Source organism: Phyllobates terribilis, unplaced genomic scaffold, assembly GCF_046119375.1.
Source record: "Phyllobates terribilis strain yellow unplaced genomic scaffold, ASM4611937v1 Scaffold_5__5_contigs__length_657084704, whole genome shotgun sequence".
In the NCBI taxonomy this organism is placed as follows: Eukaryota; Metazoa; Chordata; class Amphibia; order Anura; family Dendrobatidae; genus Phyllobates; species Phyllobates terribilis.
Genome location: NW_027362765.1, coordinates 656,154,128 through 656,180,581, shown reverse-complemented (window position 1 = coordinate 656,180,581; position 26,454 = coordinate 656,154,128).

Genomic DNA, 26,454 nt, shown 5'->3' with positions numbered 1-26,454 from the left:
GGTGTCTGTGCGCGGTGGCTGTGCAATGTCTGCGGTGTCTGTGCGCGGTGTCTGTGCAATGTCTGCGGTGTCTGTGCGCGGTGTCTGTGCAATGTCTGCGGTGTCTGTGCGCGGTGTCTGTGCAATGTCTGCGGTGTCTGTGCGCGGTGTCTGTGCAATGTCTGCGGTGTCTGTGCGCGGTGTCTGTGCAATGTCTGCGGTGTCTGTGCGCGGTGTCTGTGCAATGTCTGCGGTGTCTGTGCGCGGTGTCTGTGCAATGTCTGCGGTGTCTGTGCGCGGTGTCTGTGCAATGTCTGCGGTGTCTGTGCGCGGTGTCTGTGCAATGTCTGCGGGTGTGCGCGGTGTCTGTGCAATGTCTGCGGGTGTGCGCGGTGTCTGTGCAATGTCTGCGGGTGTGCGCGGTGTCTGTGCAATGTCTGCGGGTGTGCGCGGTGTCTGTGCAATGTCTGCGGGTGTGCGCGGTGTCTGTGCAATGTCTGCGGGTGTGCGCGGTGTCTGTGCAATGTCTGCGGGTGTGTGAGGGTGTGCGCGGTTTCTGTGCGATGTCTGCGGGTGTGTGAGGGTGTGCGCGGTGTCTGTGCGATGTCTGCGGGTGTGTGCGGGTGTGCGCGGTGTCTGTGGGTGTGTGCAGGTTTGCGCGGTGTCTGTGCGATGTCTGCGGGTGTGTGCGTGCAGGCAGACATAGGCCGATGTGACACTACTACTCCCATCGGCCTCTGTCTGTCCCCCATCAACTAGTGCCAGCAGTATCAGCTTGATGAGAGCAGTAGTTCCCATCAGCCTGATCCTGCTATTTAAATTGCCCCATATTTTATTTTTTTGCCCCTATACATCTTTTATTCTTTTAGGCCCCCATATATATTTGTTTTTGGTCCCCAATAAATTTTAAATACATGTCATTGGCGGCCAGTGGTTGCCTAAAAGAAATTAGTTTATACATTACCTGTCCCCGCCGATCGCCACCTAAAATAAAGTAAAAAATAAAAAACTACACCTATACTCACCTAGACACCTAATTCCCCGAAGCCATCGATCTCCTGTAATAAAATATAAAATAATAAACCACAACCTTATCCTTACCCCTCCGTGGTAGTCCACGAGTGTCCCACGAAGATCTCCAGTTTAGAGCAGCCACATAGAATGTGACTGCTCTGAACCGCTGCTGCCGTTAGAATGACAGGGCTGTAAAGCAGCCCCGTCATTGCATAAGCGGGTGCGCCGGAGTTCAGGCAGCGCTGCTCCGTTTAGCTCCTTTACGGCTCTGCTGTACCGTGAGAAATTCCCACGGTACAGAAGTGCCGTAAAGGAGGTCTCCGGAGCTGCGCTGACTGAATGCACTCCGGTGACCTCAGTCAGGGGCTCACACTGCCGGGAGCAGACGTGTTCCCGGCAGTGTGAGCTTACAGCAGCCATGCTGTCTCCAGATGTGACAGCTGTGCATGGGAGATCAGCGCAGGAACGTGGAAAGGTAACTATTTTTTTTTAGTAAACTAAGAATTAAATAAAATGGTGTGTTTTATTTCAAATAAATTATTTTTTTCTGGGTGTAGTATGTGTTTTTTATTTTTAACACTTTGTAGGTTAGTAATGGGGGTGTCTTATAGACGCCCATAATTACTAACCTGGGCTTCATGGCAGCTGGCACGGACTTGAACCCCACCACTATTACCCCCTGCCACCGCACCAGGGCAGCGTGGAAGAGCGAGGCTAAGTGCCAGAATTGGCACATCCTATGGATGCGCCATTTCTGGGGTGGCTGACGGCTGGTGTTTCTAGCCTGGGAGGGGGCCAATATTCATGGCACCCTTCCTGGGCTATTAATATCAGCCCCCAGCTGTCTGCCTAGCCTTTGCTGGCTATTAAAATAGGGGGGACCCCACGTCATTTTTTTTGGGGGGGGGTCTCCCATTTCAATAGCTAGTAAAGCTAGGTATTCAGCTGGGGGCTGATATTAGTAGCCTGGGAAGCTCCGTGGGTATTACCCCCTTCCCAGGCTTCAAACATCTGCCCCAGCCGTCTGCTTAACCTCCGCTAGAGACTAAAATTATGGGGTATCCCACGCCAATTTTTTTTTTAATAAATCCTTTATTTTAACACTAAATGACACTTGAGGGGTTAATAAAGATGCAGTCCCTAAATTATTATTTATTTTTTAATTAATTTTTCCCAAAAATTTTGACGTGGGCTTTGCCATATTTTTGTATGCCAGCCAGGTACAGCATCCAGGAACGGGCTGTCCCCAACTCCCAGCTGCCTATTTGTACCTGGCCGGACACAACAATATAGGGAACTCCTATTTTTATTATTATTTCATGAAATAAGTTAAAAAAAAAAATTTGTGGGGCTTCGCCCTATTTTTGTGTCCAGCCAGGTACAATTAGGCAGCTGGGGGCTGGAATCCACAGTGCAGGGTGGCCCAAGCTTTGTGGGCCCCCCCTGCTGCGAACTGCAGTCCGCAGCCACCCCAGAAAATGGCGCGTTCATTGAAGCGCCATCTTCTGGCGCTGTATCCAGCTCATCCAGAGCCCTGGTGCGGTGGCTCACTGGGTAATAACGGGGTTAGGGCCAGCTTTGTATTATCCGCTGGCCCTAAGCCCGAAATTCATGGGGTCACGCCAATATTAGACATGACCGCCATGAATTTCTAGTAAAGTATTTAAAAAAAACACAACACCCAGAATAAAGTCCTTTAATTGAAATAAACACACAATTCTTTAATGTTCTAAATTAAACCATACTAACCGTCATGCCCATTCCAGCTGAAGCCAACGATCTCCTGCAATAAAAGAAAAATAATAAAGCAACATCATCCTTACCTTTCCATGGTTCCCAGGACAGCTTCAGCTCTGCTACATCGAGATGACAGGCTGGATCGCAGCAGAAAGCTGCCATCCAGCCTGTCATCCCGCAGACACTGAGAAGCGCAGGCATGCTTGCGCTCCGCAGTGTCAGGCTGTGACGGCATCCAGATGAGCCGAGTCTCTCACGCTCACCGCATGCGCAGGAGAATTCTCCCACGCTGTCAGTGACGTGCATGAGGTGAGCTGAGTTCATTGGACATGAACTCGGCTCATCTGGATGCCATCACAGCCAGACACTGAGGAGCGCAAGCATGCCTGCGCTTCTCAGTGTCTGCGGGATGACAGGCTGGATGGCAGCGTTCTGCTGCGGTCCAGCCTGTCATCTCGATGTAGCAGAACTGAAACTGTCCTGGGAACCATGGAAAGGTAAGTATGATGTTGCTTTATTATTTTTCTTTTATTGCAGGAGATCGTTGGCTTCAGCTGGAATGGGCGTGATGGTAAGTATGGTTTAATTTAGGACAAAAAAGAATTGTGTGCTTATTTCAATTAAAGGACTTAATTCTGGGTGTTTGTGGGTTTTTTTTAACTTTGACTATGGGGTTAGAAATTGGGGTGTCTTATAGACTCCTCTCCATTACTAACCTGGGCTTGATGTCAGCTGGCATTAAAAGCTGACATCAACCCCAACCCTATTACCCCACTGCCACCGCTACAGGTCAGTGGGAAGAGCGAGGCTAAGTGCCAGAATTGGCGCATCCTGTGGATGCGCCATTTCTGGGGCGGCTGACGGCTGGTGTTTCTAGCCTGAGAGGGGGCCAATATTCATGGCACCCTTCCTGGGCTATTAATATCAGCCCCCAGCTGTCTGCCTAGCCTTTGCTAGCTATTAAAATAGGGGGGACTCCACGTCATTTTTTTGGGGGGTCCCCATTTTAATTGCTAGGTATTCAGCTGGGGGCTGATGTTAGTAGCCTGGGGAGCTCCGTGGGTATTACCCCCTTCCCAGACTTCAAACATCTGCCCCAGCCATCTGCTTAACCTCTGCTAGAGACTAAAATTACGGGGAACTCCACGCCAATTTTTTTTAAATAAATCCTTTATTTTAACACTAAATGACAAGTACAGTAATCAACACTATCACTGTACTTCTTATATATGGGGGTAAAATTGAAAAAAGTTGAAAAATAATTTTTTTGGACTTAGTCATTTTTCCATCGTTTGTCAGACTTTCGGAGAGGGGAAAATGTCAGTGAGTGTTCCGATTTCAGTTCCAGAGCGATTCGCCTGATGAGTCCTTGATATTAAGTCATATTCAGCCAATTTTTGGACTTTTTGAAAATTTCACTTTTTGGTGAAGGTATCCGATTAATCAAGGAATACTATGTGTGAGGGTACCCCAGGAGACTTCCAAATGTGTGTGGGTAGGATATATATATAACGGGGGTAAAATTGAAAAAAGTTGAAAAATTATTTTTTGAACTTTATCATTTTTCCGGCGTTTGTCAGACTTTCAGAGACGGGAAAATGTCAGTGAGCGTTCCGATTTCAGTTCCAGAGCGATTCGCCCGATGAGTTCTTGATATTTAGTAGTTTTCAGCCAATTTTCTGACTTTTTGAAAATTTCACTTTATGGTGAAAATATCCAATTAAATGAGGGAATAATATGTGTGAGGGTACCCCTGGAGAGTACCAAATGTGTGTGGGTAGAATATATATATATATAACGGGGGTAAAATTGAAAAAAGTTGAAAAAAATTTTTTTTGTACTTAGTAGTGTTGAGCGATACCTTCCGATATCAGGAAATATCGGATCGGATTGGAACGGGCCGATACCCAAAAAGTATCGGATATCGCTGATTCCGATACCGGAAACCAATGCACGTCAATGGGACACAAATATCGGAATGAAAATAAACCCTTTCTTTCCTTGTAGATTAATTCTACATGAAGGAAAACAACTAACAATAATGTAGAATGTATTGGGGGAGGTGGATGCCCAAATCAATGGGAACAGTGCTCACAGTGAAACATGAAAAGCCGGCAATTCAGCAGCGGCATACACCGGTACCCGACATTTTAGAACAAAAAGAATAGAGCTTCACACATAGATTAGATAGATAGAAACATGTCAGTCACATATATATGAAGTAGAGTGACAGTGTTGCTTACTGTACTTGTCATTTAGTGTAAAGGATTTATTAAAAAAAATAACAGTGTTTTCATGCACCGTCTCTTTAAAAAAGCCGGCCGGCAATTCAGCAGCGGTACCCGTCAATTTAGAATAGAAAGAATAGAGAATCACACATAGATTAGATAGATAGAAACATGTCAGTCACATATATAAGAAGTACAGTGACAGTGTTGGTTACTGTACTTGTCATTTAGTGTAAAGGATTTATTTTAAAAAATATTAGTGTTTTCATGCACCGTCTCTTTAAAAAAGCCGGCCGGCAATTCAGCAGCGGTACCCGACAATTTAGAACAGAAAGATAGAGCATCACACATAGATTAGATAGATAGAAATATGTCAGTCACTTATATATATATATATTCTACCCACAGACATTTGGAACTCTCCTGGGGTACCCTCACACATATTTTTCCCTCATTTAGTGGATATTTTCCCAAAAAAGTTCCGATTTCAGTTCCAGAGCAATTCGCCTTTTTGAATATTTCACTTTTTTGGGAAAATATCCACTAAATGAGGGAAAAATATGTGTGAGGGTACCTCAGGAGAGTTCCAAATGTGTGTGGGTAGAATATATATATATATATATATATATATATATATATATATATATATATATATATATATATATATATATATATATATATATATATATATATTACTGTAAAAGTCAGAAGGCCGGTAAAACCTAGGATTTACCGGTCAATCTGGATATTTACCGAGGCAGTCGGTAAAAGCTCAAAATGAAAGGTAAAATTTGACTTTTACCTGTGAAGTCTTGGTAAATGTTAACATTTACCGTCGAGCGTGGTAAAAGTCAGAAATATCAGGTGTGAAGATGGAACATCTGACTAACCAAGCACAGTTGGTAAATGTGCACATTTACCACGGCTTCTTGGTAAATGTAGCTGAGAAGGGTGTAAGCGCAGTTGGTAAATGTGCACATTAAAATGTAGCGGAGAAGGGTGTAAGCGCAGTTGGTAAATGTGCACATTTACCACGGCTTCTTGGTAAATGTAGCTGAGAAGAGTGTAATAAAAAGTGTAAGCCACCGCGGGAAAGGTGTCTGATTAGGCAGATACGGCGAGGAAATGGAGGACACAGTGTTCAAAGTGTTTATAAATGTAATAAGAGTAAATGGCGAAAATATGGTAATAACAATGAACAAAATCTGCTACCCTGTAAGGTATCTGCTGCCCTGTAACGTATGTACGTTCTATAAATACAGATGTCAATCCTGACTATCCTATGATTATTGTTCCGATCATACAAAAAGTGCCCACTTCCCGCTAACATACAACCACTAACCCCACACTAAAATATGCAAAAGAGAACGTCCTATGAATCTTAGGGTATCAGTGTTCCGCAGCACCCTCTCACAAAAAAGTTACAAGAAGTACATAAGCTGCCAGTGTAGTAGTGTATAAATTGTCCTGTACTTAGCTTCCTGTAGAGCGCAGAGTCCAAAGTCTTTCCAAGGGCCCCTTGCAAGGTGGACGCTAACACCGCTCACACAATTTACCGTTGCCGCGCCAATGTGGTAGAACCAGAAGATATGCAGATAAGCTCTGAGCCAGAGTTGCTGGGTGCCATGAACGGTCTGTTCCACCCGAGTACCATAGTCTCTGATCAGGGGAATCGGAAGACAGCGCATTCTGAGAAAAGGCTGGAAGGAAACAGCGCAACAGCCCTGTCTGGGCTCAGTCTATTCAGCACAGCACCAGTCCTCTCACTCTCCCTAAAATAGCTCCTGCCTCAAGTCCTAGCTTCCTGGGGTTCTCTTCTTAGATTGCTGCCAATCACTGCCTGAAGAAAATCACTAACTCATCAATGGCAGTGTTAGACCAGTAGATGGTGCTGTTGTACAGTCTTTCACACAATGCTGAGCAACCCTATTACAAAAGAACATGGGATTCTTGCCAAGCAGTGTGGGTAAATGGGCGTACTTCCTGTTTGTGTCCTCATGCTGGACGACTGCCTGAGCGTTTTGCAAGCTGCACATACTGCTCTAAGCTGCATAGCCGACTGCCTGTCAAAGCTGCACAGGCACTAGCTGATTGTCAGATCATGAGTGAGGAAATGAAAGATCGTTTTTCGGAGCTCTTGAATGAAGTGGTGGAGAAAAAGCGAGATGATAATTTATATCTCACGAACGATAAATACGAGAATATATTGAAAGAAGTGAAGGAGGCTAAGGTGACTGTACCTAAACAGAGTATTCACTACAGGCGTTTGAAGAGGTACGACATCATGACCGTCAGAAGTGATGAAAAGTTAATTGCACCAATCTCGTGTGAATTAGACAACGTGTTGCATTACGTTCGGTGTGCTGAACTCTTTAGTGTCAATCATAATGCGCACATCAGTACCAGCCACGGAGGGCGGACCAGGATTTTAAAGGAGGTAAACCGTAAGTTCAAAAATGTCACAACGGAGTCAATAGTTATTTATCTGCGACTCTGCCAGCCATGCCAGAAAAATCAGAAGATTACCAAAAAAGGCCTTGTTGTGAAACCCCTGCTACACAGTGAAATGAATTCTCATGCTTAAGTCAATCTCATTGACATGCAATCCAATTGTGATAATGATTTCAAGTTCATATTCGTCTATCAAGACCACGTCACTAAATTTGTTCTTCTACGTGCTTTATGCACTAAAAGAGCAGAAGAGGTTGCGTACCACCTCCTTGACATTTTTTCCACTTTTGGTGCCCCGTGTATCCTGCATTCTGATAATGGGAGGGAATTTTGTAACAAGGTCATTGTGCGCGATGTGGCCTGATATGAAAATAGTGCATGGTAAACCAAGACACAGCCAGTCCCAAGGCTCCGTGGAAAGAGCAAATCAAGACATTGAAAACATGTTGTCAACGTGGATGGAAACAAATAAGACACCCAAGTGGTCTGAGGGCCTTCGCTTTGTACAAGCAATGAAAAATAGAGCATACCATGAGGGAATAAAATGCTCGCCCTTTGAAGCTATGTTCGGAGTACCAATGCAGATGGGTCTAGCTACCTCCAAACTTCCTAGTGATGGGATCAGAAATCTCTCTTCAGAAGAAGATCTTGAAAAAATGTTTGTTGGTTTGCAAAAGGAACCTAGTGATCCGACATCACCAACAGAAGCCGAAGGGTCAGATGAATCTAACTTTCATTACACGTCAGCACCGACAGCAGCAGAAGCTTCGAATGAATCCAACTGTCATCAGCTGTTCACAACGGAAGGAGAAGCTTTGGACTTATCCAACTGTCCGCACACCTTAACAGCATATGAAACTCCACCAATTTTGCCATCCAAGAATTATGAAGACCTAAAAGAAAAAAGTGTCGAGTCAAAGCCTTCTAAGAAAGATGGAGAACTTCATGATGATCAGCAACCTGACTTTTTGATTTCACATACAATCAATAGAAGAATTGGTGCAGTCAGAAGAGTTCGAAACGCTGCAAGAGAAGGACTTGAAACACAGGCCAAGAAAATGTTGAAATGTTCCAGTCAAAAATTACCCGAACCTAACATTGGACAGAACATCAGAATCAGAATTCCAGACGTTGACCATTCAAAAATGGACTCTAAGTCGATCATTGCGATTATTATAAAAAAGGAAGATGACTTCTACCAAGTGGGGACTACCGCTGGGATCCTAAATGCATTATATTATCGCAATCAGTTCACCTTCTGTCAGGAAAATTTCATAGGATTGAAGGATATGAAAAAAGTTCAGATCAGCCTTCGAACGGCGGTTTCACAACAAACGTTGGTGGGAAGTCAGGGATTGAAGAAATGCAACAATATCCTTGCTGCGTCACTGCAGTAGGAACTCCCCGCCCACTAGGGTCATCCCGCCCTCTGGCCGGACCCCCATTCTCCGCCACTTAAAGATCACTACTTACCGGAGGCTACCAGAGGCTTCCCAGGTCTCGTCAGCCGGCCGCATCCTTCTTCCGGGTCACATGACTGCATAAGTCGCCATGAAAGTGACAGGTGCATAAGTCATTTGACACGAGTTGTGTCACATGACTTACGCATGCATCACTTGCGTGGTGACGTATGCAGTCATGTGACCCGGAAGGAGAACGCGGACGACGAGACCTGGGAAACCTCCGGTAAGTAGCAATTTAGCTTTATACCTGTCTGCCCTGCACACTCGCACCATCCATGCCTTCCGATGATGCATGAAACATGCATTATCGGAAGGCACGGATCTGTCCGACAGATATCGGGATTATCCGTATCTGTACAGCCCGTTATCCGCTCGGATAACGGGTCTGGACGGATCTATCCGCTTATCCCTAGTCACAATTACAGAATTACATAGTTTTGAAGTTGCGTTATTCTTGTATTTGCGTTAATTTGACATTTTTGAGAAGTATTTTCCTACATAAATGTTTTCTATTTGCATTTTCCTATTTGTATTTGTTCATTTGCATTTTGAAGAATAAAAATAATTCTAACGATTAAGGCCTTCATCAGAATCGGAAATTGCGTTTAGTTAACTTTTACCACCATCATCTGCTGGTAAGAGTCAGAAAGAATTCTGTGACTCAAAGTTACTTTTACCAACACATGCTGGTAGTTACTTTTACCAACACATGCTGGTTAATTGTAAAGATTTACCAATTCGCCCAGGTAAAAGTCCAAAATCGTTCGTTTATATGGAATACATCTGACTTTTACCAACGCTGTTGAGAAATGTTAAGATTTACCAAGACTTCACCGGTAAAAGTCCAATTTTACTTTTCATTTTGAGCTTTTACCGACGGCCTCGGTGAATGTCCAGATTGACCTGTAAATCCTAGGTTTTAGAGGCCTTCTGACATTTACCAAGAAGACGTGGTAAATGTGCACATTTACCAACTGTGCTTGGTTAAAGTCAGATGTTCCATCTTCACACCTGATATTTCTGACTTTTACCACGCTCAACGGTAAATGTTAACATTTACCAAGACTTCACAGGTAAAAGTCCAATTTTACTTTTCATTTTGAGGTTTTACCGACGGCCTCGGTAAAAGTTCAGATTGACCGGTAAATCCTAGGTTTTACCGGCCTTCTGACTTTTACAGTAACATATATATATATATTCTACCCACACACATTTGGAACTCTCCTGAGGTACCCTCACACATATTTTTCCCTCATTTAGTGGATATTTTCCCAAAAAAGTGAAATATTCAAAATGTCAGAAAATTGGCTAAATACGAATAAATATCAAGAACTCATCAGGCAAATTGCTCTGGAACTGAAATCGGAACGCTCACTGACATTTTCCCCTCTCTAAAAGTCTGAAAAATGGCGGAAAAATTACTAAGTAAAAAAAAAAAAAATTTCAACTTTATCCATTTTACCCCCGTGGTATATATATTCTACCCAACACACATTTGGAACTCTCCTGGGGTACCCTCACACATATTATTCCCTCATTTAATGGATATTTTCCCAAAAAAGTGAAATTTTCAAAAAGTCAGAAAATTGGCAAAAAACTACTAAATATCAAGGACTCATCAGGCAAATTGCTTCCTAACTGAAATCGGAACGCTCACTGATATTTTCCCCTCTCTGAAACTCTGACAAATGCCGGAAAAATGACTAAGTCCAAAAAATTTTTTTCTCAACTTTTTTCAATTTTACCCCCGTTATATATTTATTCTACCCACACAAAGGGGAACTCTCACACATATTTTTCCCTCATTTAGTGTATATTTTCACAAAAAAGTGAAATTTTCAAAAAGTCAGAAATTGGCTAAAAACGACTTAATATCAAGGGCTCATCGGGAGAATTGCTCTGGAACTGAAATCGGAACGCTCACTGACATTTTCCCCTCTCTGAAAGTCTGACAAATGCCAGAAAAATGAACAAATAAAGTAGCACACTGTAACACTGAGTATATAGATATGAACTATTAATAGCATAACTGCTGTAGAAAATAGAAATAAATGGAAAAAATTTTTTGAAATTTTTTTTAGCACATGTAAATATGAAGTATGGAAAATGAATAGCATTACTGCTGTAAATAAATGAGAAATCTTAGCGCATAAATTGGCCAATTCATGTGTACCTGACAGCCGCGGTAAGGCGTTTCTCGATGTCAGGACCTATCAATGTGAATACCTCTCTAAGAGACCTCCGTCTGCTTATGTGTGGGAAAGACAGATCCTGATGCATTAAAACCACCTGCGGCATGGGGGTGGGGGTGGAGTGCTCAGTCAACGCTGAATCTAGTAACAAAGAAAATGACGGCACTTCCACTACAAAAACTAGGTGTGAACAGGTGCTTACTAAGAGCAGCTACCTCCATATATAATGAACAAATAAAGTAGCACACTGTAACACTGAGTATATAGATATGAACTATGAATAGCATAACTGCTGTAGAAAATAGAAATAAATGGAAAAAAATTTTTGAAATTTTTTTTAGCGCATGTAAATATGAAGTATGGAAAATGAATAGCATTACTGCTGTAAATAAATGAGAAATCTTAGCGCATAAATTGGCCAATTCATGTGTACCTGACAGCCGTGGTAAGGCGTTTCTCGATGTCAGGACCTATCAATGTGAATACCTCACTAAGAGAGCTCCGTCTGCTTATGTGTGGGAAAGACAGATCCTGATGCATTAAAACCACCTGCGGCATGGGGGTGGGGGTGGAGTGCTCAGTCAACGCTGAATCTAGTAACAAAGAAAATGACGGCACTTCAACTACAAAAACTAGGTGTGAACAGGTGCTTACTAAGAGCAGCTACCTCCATATATAATGAACAAATAAAGTAGCACACTGTAACACTGAGTATATAGATATGAACTATGAATAGCATAACTGCTGTAGAAAATAGAAATAAATGGAAAAAAATTTTTGAAAATTTTTTTAGCGCATGTAAATATGGAGTATGGAAAATGAATAGCATTACTGCTGTAAATAAATGAGAAATCTTAGCGCATAAATTGGCCAATTCATGTGTACCTGACAGCCGCGGTAAGGCGTTTCTCGATGTCAGGACCTATCAATGTGAATACCTCTCTAAGAGACCTCCGTCTGCTTATGTGTGGGAAAGACAGATCCTGATGCATTAAAACCACCTGCGGCATGGGGGTGGGGGTGGAGTGCTCAGTCAACGCTGAATTTAGTAACAAAGAAAATGACGGCACTTCCACTACAAAAACTAGGTGTGAACAGGTGCTTACTAAGAGCAGCTACCTCCATATATAATGAACAAATAAAGTAGCACACTGTAACACTGAGTATATAGATATGAACTATGAATAGCATAACTGCTGTAGAAAATAGAAATAAATGGAAAAAAAATTTTGAAATTTTTTTTAGCGCATGTAAATATGAAGTATGGAAAATGAATAGCATTACTGCTGTAAATAAATGAGAAATCTTAGCGCATAAATTGGCCAATTCATGTGTACCTGACAGCCGCGGTAAGGCGTTTCTCGATGTCAGGACCTATCAATGTGAATACCTCTCTAAGGTATCTATATACTCAGTGTTACAGTGTGCTACTTTATTTGTTCATTATACAGTATATGGAGGTAGCTGCTCTTAGTAAGCACCTGTTCACACCTAGTTTTTGTAGTGGAAGTGCCGTCATTTTCTTTTTTACTAAATGACAGAAAAATGACTAAGTCTAAAAATAATTTTTTTTCAAATTTTGCCCCCATTACATATATATTCTTCCCACACACATTTGGAACTCTTATGGGGTACCCTCACACATATTTTTCCCTCATTTAGTGGCTTTTTTCACAAAAAAAGTGAAATTTTCAAAAAGTCAGAAAATTGGCTAAAAACGACTTAATATCAAGGACTCATCAGGCGAATTGCTCATGTACTGAAATAGGAACGCTCACTGACATTTACCCCTCTCTAAAAGTCTGACAAATGCCGGAAAAATGACTAAGTCTCCAAAAAAAATTTTTTCAACTTTTTTCTATTTTACCCCCGTGGGAAATATATTCTACCCACACACATTTGGAATTCTCCTGGGGTACCCTCACACATATTTTTCCCTCATTTGGTGGATATTTTCACAAAAAAAGTGAAATTTTCAAAAAGTCAGAAAATTGGATAAAAACGACTATATATCAAGGACTCATTAGGCGAATTGCTCATGTACTGAAATTGGAACGCTCACTGACATTTTCCCCTCTCTGAAAGTCTGACAAATGGCGGAAAAATGACTAAGTCTCCAAAAAAAATTTTTTCAACTTTTTTCTATTTTACCCCCGTGGGAAATATATTCTACCCACACACATTTGGAATTCTCCTGGGGTACCCTCACACATATTTTTCCCTCATTTAGTGGATATTTTCACAAAAAAAGTGAAATTTTCAAAAAGTCAGAAAATTGGATAAAAATGACTAAATATCAAGGACTCATCAGGCGAATTGCTCTGGTACTGAAATCGGAATGCTCACTGATATTTTCCCCTCTCTGAAAGTCTGACAAATGCTGGAAAAATGACTAAGTCCCAAAAAAAATTTTTTTCAACTTTTTTCAATTTTACCCCCGGGGGATATATATTCTACCCACACACATTTGGCACTCTCCTGGGGTACCCTCACACATATTATTCCCTCTTTGATAGATTTTTTCACCAAAAAGTGAAATTTTCAAAAAATCAGAAAATTGGCTGAAAACGACTAAGTATCAAAGTCTCATCGGGTGAATCACTCAGCAACTGAAATCGGAACGCTCACTGACACTCTTCCCTCTCTAAAAGAATGACAAACGCCGGAAACATTACTAAGTCCAAAAAAAAAAATTTTTCAACTTTTTTCAATTTTACCCCCGTTATATTTATATTCTACCCACACACATTTGGAGCTCTCCTGTGGTACCCTCACACATATTATTCCCTCATTTAATGGATTTTTTCACCAAAAAGTTACATTTTCAAAAAGTCTGAGAATTGCCTGAAAACGACTAAATATCATGGACTCATCAGGTGAATTGTTCTGGAACTGAAATCGGAACGCTCACTGACATTTTCCCCTCTCTGAAAGTCTGACAAATGCTGGAAAAATGACTAAGTCCTAAAAAAAAAATTTTTCAACTTTTTTCAATTTTACCCCCGTTATATATATATTCTACCTACACACATTGGAACTCTCCTCGGGTAACCTCACACATATTACTCCCTCACTTAATAGATTTTTTCACCAAAATGTGAAATTTTCAAATAGTCAGAATTTTGGCTGAAAACGACTAAATATCAAAGACTTATCGGGCGAATTGCTCTGGAACTGAAATCGGAACGCTCACTGACATTTTCCCTTCTCTGAAAATCTGACAAATGCCGGAAAAATGACTTAATCACCCCAAAATTTTTTCAACTTTTTTAATTTTACCCCCGTGGGATATATATTCTACCCACACACATTTGGAACTCTCCTGGGGTACCCTCACACATATTTTTCCCTAATTTAGAGGATTTTTTCACAAAAAAAGTTAAATTTTCAAAAAGTCTGAAAATTGGCTAAAAACTACTTAGGGTATGTGCACACGATGCAGAAATGAAGCAGAAAATTTCTGCATCATTTCTGCATCTCCCTGGCAGAAAAAACGCATGCAGATTGTGCATGCGTTTTTCCTGCAGAATACATGCGGATCCACATGCGGATTCACATGCGTTTCCGTGTGCAGATTGGCAAGCGCTTTCCAGGCGATTTTAGCATCACCTGGAAAGTGCTTGACAACTAGGTCACACTATATAAATCCATGCAAACAGCATGTATTTATATAGTGTGACCCGAGAGAGTGTATATACTTACCTCCGATGGCCCGCGCTGTCCTGCTCTATCCATTCTCCCGGCTGCCGGCAACTTTGAATTGAAAGACCTGCCGACGTCAGCGTCACGTGACCCGTCACATGACTCTGACGTCAGCGCAGGTCCTACAACTCACTGCAAGTGCCGGGAACCAAGAAGGAGCGCTGCGCGGGCCGATAAATGGTAAGTATATATATATTTTTTATTTTATTCTTGTTTTACAGCTTTTTTAATGGTACCTGGGTGTGGATGAGACTCTCCTCTCCTCCACACCCGGGTACCATCCGCATATTAGAACGCGCCAATAAGGCAAGTACAAATGCAGTCTTGCGAAATTGGCGCGTTCTAATGCAAGTCAATGGCGGTGAAAACGCCGCGTTTACGCAAAATTAATTGACATGCTGCGGATTTTTGAGCGCAGCGTTTACGCTGTGGAAAAATCTGCATCATGGGCACAGCACATGCGGATTTCAATTGGGGAACATTGCTGCCCTTCTACCATGCGTTTTTAATGCGTTTCCGCGGCGTTTACGCAGCTGCAAAAACGCCGCGGAAACGCATTAAATACGCATCGTGTGAACTCAGTCTAAATATCAAGGACTCATCAGGCGAATTGCTCTGGAACTGAAATCGCAATGCTCACTGACATTTTCCCCTCTCTGAAAGTCTGACAAATGCCGGTAAAATGACTAAGTCCACCAAAAAAAATTTTTCAACTTTTTTCAATTTTACCCCCGTGGACTATATATTCTACCCACACACATTTGAAACACTCCTGGGGTACCCTCACACATATTTTTCCCTCATTTAGTGGATTTTTTCTCAAAAAAAGTGAAATTTTCAAAAGTCAGAAAATTGGCTAAAACGACTAAATATCAAGGTCTCATCAGGCAAATTGCTCTGGAACTTAAATCGGAACGCTCACTGACATTTTCCCCTCTCTGAAAGTCTGACAAATGCCGGAAAAATGACTAAGTCTCCAAAAAAAATGTTTTCAACTTTTTAATATTTTACCCCCGTGGGATATATATTCTACCCACACACATTTGGAACTCTCCTGGGGTACCCTCACACATATTTTGTCCTCATTTAGTGGATTTTTCACAAAAACAGTGAAATTTTCAAAAAGTCAGAAAATTGGCTAAAAATGACCAAATATCAAGGACTAATCAGGCGAATGGCTCTGGAACTGTAATCGGAATGCTCACTGACATTTTCCCCTCTCTGAAAGTCTGACAAATGCCGGTAAAATGACTACGTCCCCCAAAAAAAATGTTTTCAACTTTTTTCAATTTTACCCTCGTGGACTATATATTCTACCCACACACATTTGAAACACTCCTGGGGTACCCTCACACATATTTTTCCCTCATTTAGTGGATTTTTTCTCAAAAAAAGTGAAATTTTCAAAAGTCAGAAAATTGGCTAAAAACGACTAAATATCAAGGTCTCATCAGGCGAATTGCTCTGGAACTGAAATCGGAATGCTCACTGACATTTTCCCCTCTCTGAAAGTCTGACAAATGCCGGAAAAATGACTAAGTCAACAAAAAAAATTTTTTTAACTTTTTTCTATTTTACCCCCGTGGGATATATATTCTACCCACACACATTTGGAACTCTCCTGGGGTACCCTCACACATATTATTCCCTCATTTTATGGATTTTTTCACCAAAAAGTGAAATTTTCAAAAAGTCCGAAAATTGTCTGAAAACGACTAAATATCAAAGACTCATCGGGCGAATCGCTCTGGAACTGAAATTGGAACGCCCACTGACACTATCCCCTCTCTGAAAGTCTGACAAATGCCGGAAAAATGACTAAGTCCCAAAATAATTTTTTTCAACTTTTTTCAATTTTACTCCCTTGGGATTTATATTCAACCCACACACATTTGGAACTCTCCTGGGGTACCCTCACACATATTTTCCCCTCATTTAGTGGATTTTTCACAAAAAAAGTGACATTTTCAAAAAGTCTGAAAATTGGCTAAAAACGACTAAATATCAAGGACTCATCAGGCGAATTGCTCTGGAAATGAAATCGGAATGCTCACTGACATTTTCCCTTCTCTGAAAGTCTGACAAATGCAGGAAAAATGACTATGTCTCCAAAAAAAATGTTTTCAACTTTTTTCTATTTTACCCCCCTGGGATATATATTCTACCCACACACATTTGGAACTCTCCTGGGGTACCCTCACACATATTTTTCCCTCATTTAGTGGATTTTTCACAGAAAAAGTGAAATTTTCAAAAAGTCAGAAAATTGCCTAAAAATGACCAAATATCAAGGACTAATCGGGCGAATCCTGTTTTGAGCAGGGGGTTGGACCAGATGACCCAGGAGGTCCCTTCCAACTCTACCATTCTATGATTCTATGATTCTATGATTCTATGAATGGCTTTGGAACTGTAATCGGAATGCTCACTGACATTTTCCCCTCTCTGAAAGTCTGACAAATGCCGGTAAAATGACTACGTCCCCCAAAAAAATGTTTTCAACTTTTTTCAATTTTACCCTCGTGGACTATATATTCTACCTACACACATTTGAAACACTCCTGAGGTACCCTCACACATATTTTTCCCTCATTTAGTGGATTTTTTCTCAAAAAAAGTGAAATTTTCAAAAGTCAGAAAATTGGCTAAAAACGACTAAATATCAAGGACTCATCAGGCGAATTGCTCTGGAAATGAAATCGGAATGCTCACTGACATTTTCCCTTCTCTGAAAGTCTGACAAATGTCGGAAAAATGACTAAGTCCAAAAAAAGGTTTTTTTCACCTTTTTTCAATTTTATCCCCGTTATATATATATTCTACCCACACACATTTGGAACTCTCCTGGGGTACCCTCAAACATATTATTCCCTCATTTTATGGATTTTTTCACCAAAAAGTGAAATTTTCAAAAAGTCAGAAAATTGGCTGAAAAAGACTAAATATCAAGGACTCATCAGGCGAATTGCTCTGGAACTGAAATCGGAACACTCAGTGACATTTTCCACTCTCTGAAAGTCTGACAAATGCCGGAAAAATGACTAAGTCCTAAAAAAAAAAATTTCAACTTTTTTCAATTTTACCCCCGTTGGATATATATTCTACCCACACACATTTGGAACTCTACTGGGGTATCCTCACACATATTATTCCCTCATTTAGTGGATATTTTCACAAAAAATGTGAAATTTTCAAAAAAATCCAAAAATTGGCTAAAAATGACTAAATATCAAGGACTCATCAGGCGAATCGCTCTGGAACTGAAATCGGAGCGCTTACTGACATTTTCCCCTCTCTGAAAGTTTGACAAATGCCGGAAAAATGAATAAGTCCAAAAAAATATTTTTTTAAACTTTTCAATTTTACCCCTGTTATATATTTACTCTACCCACGCACATTTGGAACTCTCCTGGGGTAGCCTCACACATATTATTCCCTCATTTAATGGATTTTTTCACCAAAAATGAAATTTTCAAAAAGTCAGAAAATTGTCTGAAAACGACTAAATATCAAATACTCATCGGGCGAATCGCTCTGGAACTGAAATCGGAATGCTCACTAACATTTTCCCCTCTCTGAAAGTCTGACAAACACAGGAAAAATGACTAAGTCCCCAAAAAATTTTTTTCAACTTTTTTCAATTAAACCCCCGTTATATATATATTCTACCCACACACATATGGAACTCTCCTGGGGTAACCTCACACATATTATTCCCTCATTTAGTGGATATATTCACAAAGAAAAGTGAAATTTTCAAAAAGTAAGAAAATTTACTAAAAACGGCTAAATATCAAGGACTCATTAGGCGAATTGCTCTGGAACTGAGATCGGAATGCTCACTCACATTTTCCCCTCTCTGAAAGTCTGACAAACGCCGGAAAAATGATATTGTCCCAAAAAATTATATTTTCAACTTTTTTCAATTTTACCCCTGTTGTATGTATATTCTACCCACACACATTTGGAACTCTCCTGGGGTACCCTCACGCATATTTTTCCCTCATTTAGTGGATTTTTTCACCAAAAAAGTGAAATTTTCAAAAAGTCAGAAAATTTGCAAAAAATTACTAAATAGCAAGGACTCATCAGGCGAATTGCTCTAGAACTGAAATCGGAATGCTCACTGACATTTTTCCCTCTCTGAAAGTCTGACAAATGCCGGAAAAATGAATAAGTCCAAAAAAAATTTTTTTCAACTTTTTTCAATTTTTCTCCTGTGGGATATATATTCTACACACACACATTTGGAACGCTCCTGGCGTACCCTCACACATATTTTTCCCTCATTTAGTGGATTTTTTCACAAAAAAAATGACATTTTCAAAATTCAGAAAATTGGCTAAAAACGAGTAAATATCAAGGACTCATCAGGTGAATTGCTCTGGAACTGAATTCGGAATGCTCACTCACATTTTCCCCTCTCTGAAAGTCTGACAAACGCCGGAAAAATGACATTGTCCCAAAAAATTATATTTTCAACTTTTTTCAATTTTACCCCCGTTATATGTATATTCTACCCACACACAATTGGAACTCTCCTGGGCTATCCTCACACATATTATTCCCTCATTTAGTGGATTTTTTCACCAAAAATGAAATTTTCAAAAAGTCAGAAAATTGGTTGAAAATGACTAAATATCAAGCAATCATCGGGCGAATTGCTCTGGAACTGAAATCGGAACGCTCACTGACATTTTCCCCTCTCTGAAAGTTTGACAAATGGCGGAAAAATGACAAAGTTCAAAAAAAATTTTTTTTCAACTTTTTTCAGTTTTACCCCCGTTGAATATATATTCTGCCAACACATTTGGAACACTCCTGGAGTACCCTCACACATATTATTCCCTCATTTAGTGGATATTTTCACCAAAAAGTGAAATTTTCAAAAAGTCAGAAAATAGGCTGAAAACGAATAAATATCAAGGACTCATCAGGCGAGTAGCTCTGGAACTGAAATCGGAACGCTAACTGACATTTCTCTGTCTATGAAAATCTGACAAAAGCTGGAAAAATGACTAAGTCCAAAAAAAAATTTTTTCAACTTTTTTAAATTTTACCCCCGTTATATGTATATTCTACCAACATACATTTGGAACTCTCCTGGGGTATCCTCACACATATTATTCCGTCATTTAATGGATATTTTCACCAAAAAGTGAAATTTTCAAAAAGTAAAAAAATTGCCTGAAAACGACTAAATATCAAGGACTCATCAGTCGAATTGCTCTGAAACTGAAATCGGAACGCTCACTGACATTTTCCCCTCTCTGAAAGTCTGACAAATGCCGGAAAAATGATTAAGTCCCAAAAAAAAATTTTTCAACTTTTTTTCAATTTTACCCCCATGGAATATATATTCTACCCACACACATTTGGAACTCTCCTGGGGTACCCTCACACATATTATTTCCTCATTTAGTGGATATTTTCATCAAAAAGTGAAATTTTCAAAAAGTCAGAAATTTGGCTGAAAATGATTAAATATCAAGGACTCATCGGGCGAGTCGCTCTGAAACTGAAATCGGAACGCTCACTAACATTTTCCCCTCTTTGAAAGTCTGACAAACGCCGGAAAAATGATTAAGTGCAAAAAAAATTTCTTTTTCAACTTTTTTTCAATTTTACCCCGTGGGATATTTATTCTACCCACACACATTTGGAACTCTCCTGTGGTATCCTCACACATATTATTCCATCATATAGTGAATATTTTCATCAAAAAGTGACATTTTCAAAATGTCAGAAAATTGGCTGAAAATGACTAAATATCAAGGACTCATCAGGCGGGTCGCTCTAAAACTGAAATCGGAACACTCACTGACATTTTTCCCTCTCTGAAAGTCAGACAAATGCTGCATAAATGACTTAGTCCAAAATTTTTTTTTTTTTTACTTTTTTCAATTTTACCCCCGCTATATATATATATATTCTACCAACACACATTTGAAACTCTCCTGGGGTACCCTCACACATATTATTCCCTCATTTAGTGAATATTTTCACCATAAAGTGAAATTTTCAAAAAGTCCGAAAATTGGCTGAAAATAACTAAATATCAAGGACTCATCAGCCGAATTGTTCTGGAACTGATATCGGAGCACTCACTGACATTTTCCCCTCTCTGAAAGTCTGACAAATGGCGGAAAAATGAATAGCCCAAAAAAAAAATTTTGAAACTTTTTTTCAATTTTACCCCCGTGGGATATATATTCTACCCATACACATTTGGAAATCTCCTGGGGTACCCTCACATATATTATTCCCTCGTTTAGTGGATATTTTCACCAAAAAGTGAAATTTTCAAAAAGTCAGAAAATTGGCTGAAAACGACTAAATATCAAGGACTCATCGGGCGGGTCACTCTGAAACTGAAATCGGTACACTCACTGACATTTTCCCCTCTCTGAAAGTCTGACAAATGCTGGAAAAATTACTCAGTCCAAAAAAATTTTTTTTTTAAACTTTTTTCAATTTTACCCCCATTATATATATATATATATTCTACCCACACACATTTGAAACTCTCCTGGGGTACCCTCACACATATTATTCCCTAATTTAGTGAATATTTTCACCAAAAAGTAAAATTTTCAAAAAGTCAGAAAATTGGCTGAAAATGACTATATATCAAGGACTCATCAGTCGAATTTTTCTGGAACTGATATCGGAACACTCACTGACATTTTCCCCTCTCTGAAAGTTTGACAAACGCCGGAAAAATGACTAAGTACAAAAAAAAAATGTTCAACTTTTTCAATTTTAGCCCCGTTATATATATATTCTACCCACAAACATTTGGAACTCTCCTGGGGTACCCTCACACATGTTTTTCCCTCATTTAGTGGATATTTTCACCAAAAAGTGAAATTTTCAAAAAGTCAAAAAAATTGGCTGATAACGAATAAATATCAAAAACTCATTGGGCGAATCGCTCTGAAACTGAAATCAGAATGCTCACTGACATTTTCCCCTCTTTGAAAGTTTGACAAAAGCAAGAAAAATGACTAAGTACCAAAAAAAATATTTTTCAACTTTTTTTCAATTTTATTCCCGTGGGATATATATTCTACCCACACATTTGGAACTATCCTGGGTTACCCTCACACATATTATTCCCTCATTTAATGAATATTTTCACCATAAAGTGAAATTTTCAAAAAGTCTGAAAATTGGCTGAAAATAACTAAATATCAAGGACTCATCAGTCGAATTGTTCTAGAACTGATATCGGAGCACTCACTGACATTTTCCCCTCTCTGAAAGTCTGACAAATGGGGGAAAAATGAATAGCCCAAAAAAAAAATTTTGAAACTTTTTTTCAATTTTACCCCGTGGGATATTTATTCTACCCACACACATTTGGAACTCTCCTGTGGTATCCTCACACATATTATTCCATCATATAGTGAATATTTTCATCAAAAAGTGAAATTTTCAAAATGTCAGAAAATTGGCTGAAAATGACTAAATATCAAGGACTCATCAGGCGGGTCGCTCTAAAACTGAAATCGGAACACTCACTGACATTTTTCCCTCTCTGAAAGTCAGACAAATGCTGCATAAATGACTTAGTCCAAAATTTTTTTTTTTTTTACTTTTTTCAATTTTACCCCCGCTATATATATATATATTCTACCAACACACATTTGAAACTCTCCTGGGGTACCCTCACACATATTATTCCCTCATTTAGAGAATATTTTCACCATAAAGTGAAATTTTCAAAAAGTCCGAAAATTGGCTGAAAATAACTAAATATCAAGGACTCATCAGTCGAATTGTTCTGGAACTGATATCGGAGCACTCACTGACATTTTCCCCTCTCTGAAAGTCTGACAAATGGCGGAAAAATGAATAGCCCAAAAAAAAAATTTTGAAACTTTTTTTCAATTTTACCCCCGTGGGATATATATTCTACCCATACACATTTGGAACTCTCCTGGGGTATCCTCACACATATTATTCACTCATTTAATGGATATTTTCACCAAAAAGTGAAATTTTCGAAAATTCAGAAAATTGGCTGAAAACTATTAAATATCAACGACTCATCGGGTGAATTGCTCTGGAACAGAAGTCGGAATGCTCACTGACATTTTCCCCTCTCTGAAAGTCTGACAAACGCCGGAAAATGAGTAAGTCCAAAAAAATGTTTTTTTAAACTTTTTTTCCATTTTACCCCCGTGTGATATATATTCTGCCGACACATTTGGAAATCTCCTGGGGTACCCTCACATATATTATTCCCTCGTTTAGTGGATATTTTCACCAAAAAGTGAAATTTTCAAAAAGTCAGAAAATAGGCTGAAAACGACTAAATATCAAGGACTCATCGTGCGGGTCACTCTGAAACTGAAATCGGTACACTCACTGACATTTTCCCCTCTCTGAAAGTCTGACAAATGCTGGAAAAATTACTCAGTCCAAAAAAATTTTTTTTTTAAACTATTTTCAATTTTACCCCCGTTATATATATATATATATTCTACCCACACACATTTGAAACTCTCCTGGGGTACCCTCACACATATTATTCCCTAATTTAGTGAATATTTTCACCAAAAAGTAAAATTTTCAAAAAGTCAGAAAATTGGCTGAAAATGACTATATATTAAGGACTCATCAGTCGAATTTTTCTGGAACTGATATCGGAACACTCACTGACATTTTCCCCTCTCTGAAAGTTTGACAAACGCCGGAAAAATGACTAAGTACAAAAAAAAAAATTTTCAACTTTTTCAATTTTAGCCCCGTTATATATATATTCTACCCACACACATTTCGAACTCTCCTGGGGTACCCTCACACATGTTTTTCCCTCATTTAGTGGATATTTTCACCAAAAAGTGAAATTTTCAAAAAGTCAAAAAAATTGGCTGATCGCGAATAAATATCAAAAACTCATTGGGCGAATCGCTCTGGAACTGAAATCAGAATGCTCACTGACATTTTCCCCTCTTTGAAAGTTTGACAAAAGCAAGAAAAATGACTAAGTACCAAAAAAAATATTTTTCAACTTTTTTTCAATTTTATTCCCGTGGGATATATATTCTGCCCACACATTTGGAACTATCCTGGGTTACCCTCGCACATATTATTCCCTCATTTAATGAATATTTTCACCATAAAGTGAAATTTTAAAAAAGTCCGAAAATTGGCTGAAAATAACTAAATATCAAGGACTCATCAGTCGAATTGTTCTGGAACTGATATCGGAGCACTCACTGACATTTTCCCCTCTCTGAAAGTCTGACAAATGGCGGAAAAATGAATAGCCCAAAAAAAAAATTTTGAAACTTTTTTTCAATTTTACCCCCGTGGGATATATATTCTACCCATACACATTTGGAACTCTCCTGGGGTATCCTCACACATATTATTCACTCATTCAATGGATATTTTCACCAAAAAGTGAAATTTTCAAAAATTCAGAAAATTGGCTGAAAACTATTAAATATCAACGACTCATTGGGCGAATCGCTTTGGAACTGAAATCGGAATGCTCACTGACATTTTCCCCTCTTTTAAAGTTTGACAAAAGCAAGAAAAATGACTAAGTACCAAAAACAATATTTTTCAACTTTTTTTCAATTTTATTCCCGTGGGATATATATTCTACCCACACATTTGGAAATAACCTGGGTTACCCTCGCACATATTATTCCCTCATTTAATGAATATTTTCACCAAAAAGTGAAATTTTCCAAAAGTCAGAAAATTGGCTGAAAAGGAATGAATATCAAGGACTCATCGGGCGATTCGCTCTGGAACTGAAAACGGAACGCTGACTGACATTTTCCCCACTATTAAAGCTTGACAAACGCCAGAAAAATGACTAAGTTCAAAAAAAAAATTTTTTCAACTTTTTTTACATTTTTTTCCCGTGGTATATATATTCTACCCACACATTTGGAACTCTCCTGGGGTACCCTCACACATATTATTCCCTTATTTAATGGATATTTTCACCAAAAAGTGAAATTTTCAAAAAGTCAGAAAATTGGCTGAAAACGACTAAATATCGAGGACTCATCAGGCGAATCGCTCCGGAACTGAAATCGGAATGCTCACTGACATTTTCCCCTCTTTGAAAGTCTGACAAACGCCGGAAAAATGATTTAGTCCAAAAAAATATTTTTTTCGACTTTTATTCAATTTTACCCCTGTTGGATATATATTCTACCCACACACATTTGAAACTCTACTGGGGCACCCTCACACATATTATTCCCTTATTTAGTGGATATTTTCACAAAAAAAGGGAAATTTTCAAAAAGTCAGAAAATTGGCTGAAAACAACTAAGTATCAAGGACTCATCAGGCAAATTGCTCTGGAACTGAAATCGGAATGCTCACTGACATTTTCCCTTCTATGTAAGTTTGACAAAAGACAGAAAAATGACTAAGTCCCGCAAAAAAAAATTTTCAACTTTTTTTTCAAGTTTATTCCCGTGGGATATATATTCTACCCACACATTTGGAACTCTCCTGGGGTACCCTCACACATGTTTTCCCTCATTTAGTGGATATTGTCACCAAAAAGTGAAATTTTCAAAAAGTCAGAAAATTGGTTGAAAACGAATAAATATAAAGGACTAATCAGGCGAATTGCTCTGGAACTGAAATGGGAACGCTCACTGACATTTTCCCCTCTATGAAAGTTTGACAAAAGCAAGAAAAATTACCAAGTCCCAAAAAAAAATTTTTTAAACTTTTTTTCAATTTTATTCCCGTGGGATATATTTTCTACCCACACATTTGGATCTCTCCAGGGTTGCCCTCACACAAATTATTCCCTCATATAGTGGACATTTTCACAAAAAAGTGAAATTTTCAAAAAGTCAGAAAATTGGCTGAAAATGACTAAATATCAAGGACTCATCAAGCGAATTGGTCTGGAACTGAAATTTTTTTTTTTTACTTTTTTCAATTTTACCCCCGTTATATGTATATTCTACCCACACACATTTGGAACTCGCCTGGGGTACCGTCACAAATACTTTTCCCTCATTTAGTGGATATTTTCACCAAAAAGTGAAATTTTCAAAAAGTCAGAAAATTGGCTGAAAAAGACTAAATATCAAGGACTTATTGGGCGAATCGGTCTGGAACTGAAAACGGAACGCTCACTGACATTTTCCCCTGTCTGAAAGACTGACAAACGCCGCAAAAATGATTAAGTCCAAAAAAAATTTGTTTTCAACTTTTTTTCAATTTTACCCCCTTGGGATATATATTCTGCCGACACATTTGGAACTCTCCTGGGGTACCCTGACATATATTATTCTCTCATTTAGTGGAGATTTTCACCAAAAAGTGAATTTTTCAAAAAGTCAGAAAATTGGCTGAAAACGACTAAATATCAAGGACTTATCGGGCAAATCGGTTTGGAACTGAAATCGGAACGATCACTGACATTTACCCCTCTCTGAAAGTCTGACAAATGGCGGAAAAAAGATTAAGTGCAAAAAAAATTTGTTTTCAACTTTTTTTCAATTTTACCCCCGTGGGATATATATTCTGCCGACACATTTGGAAATCTCCTGGGGTACCCTCACATATATTATTCCCTCATTTAGTGGATATTTTCATCAAAAAGTGAAATTTTCAAAAAGTCAGAAGATTGGCTGAAAAGGACAAAATTTCAGTGACTTATCGGGCGAATCGGTCGGGAACTGAAATCGG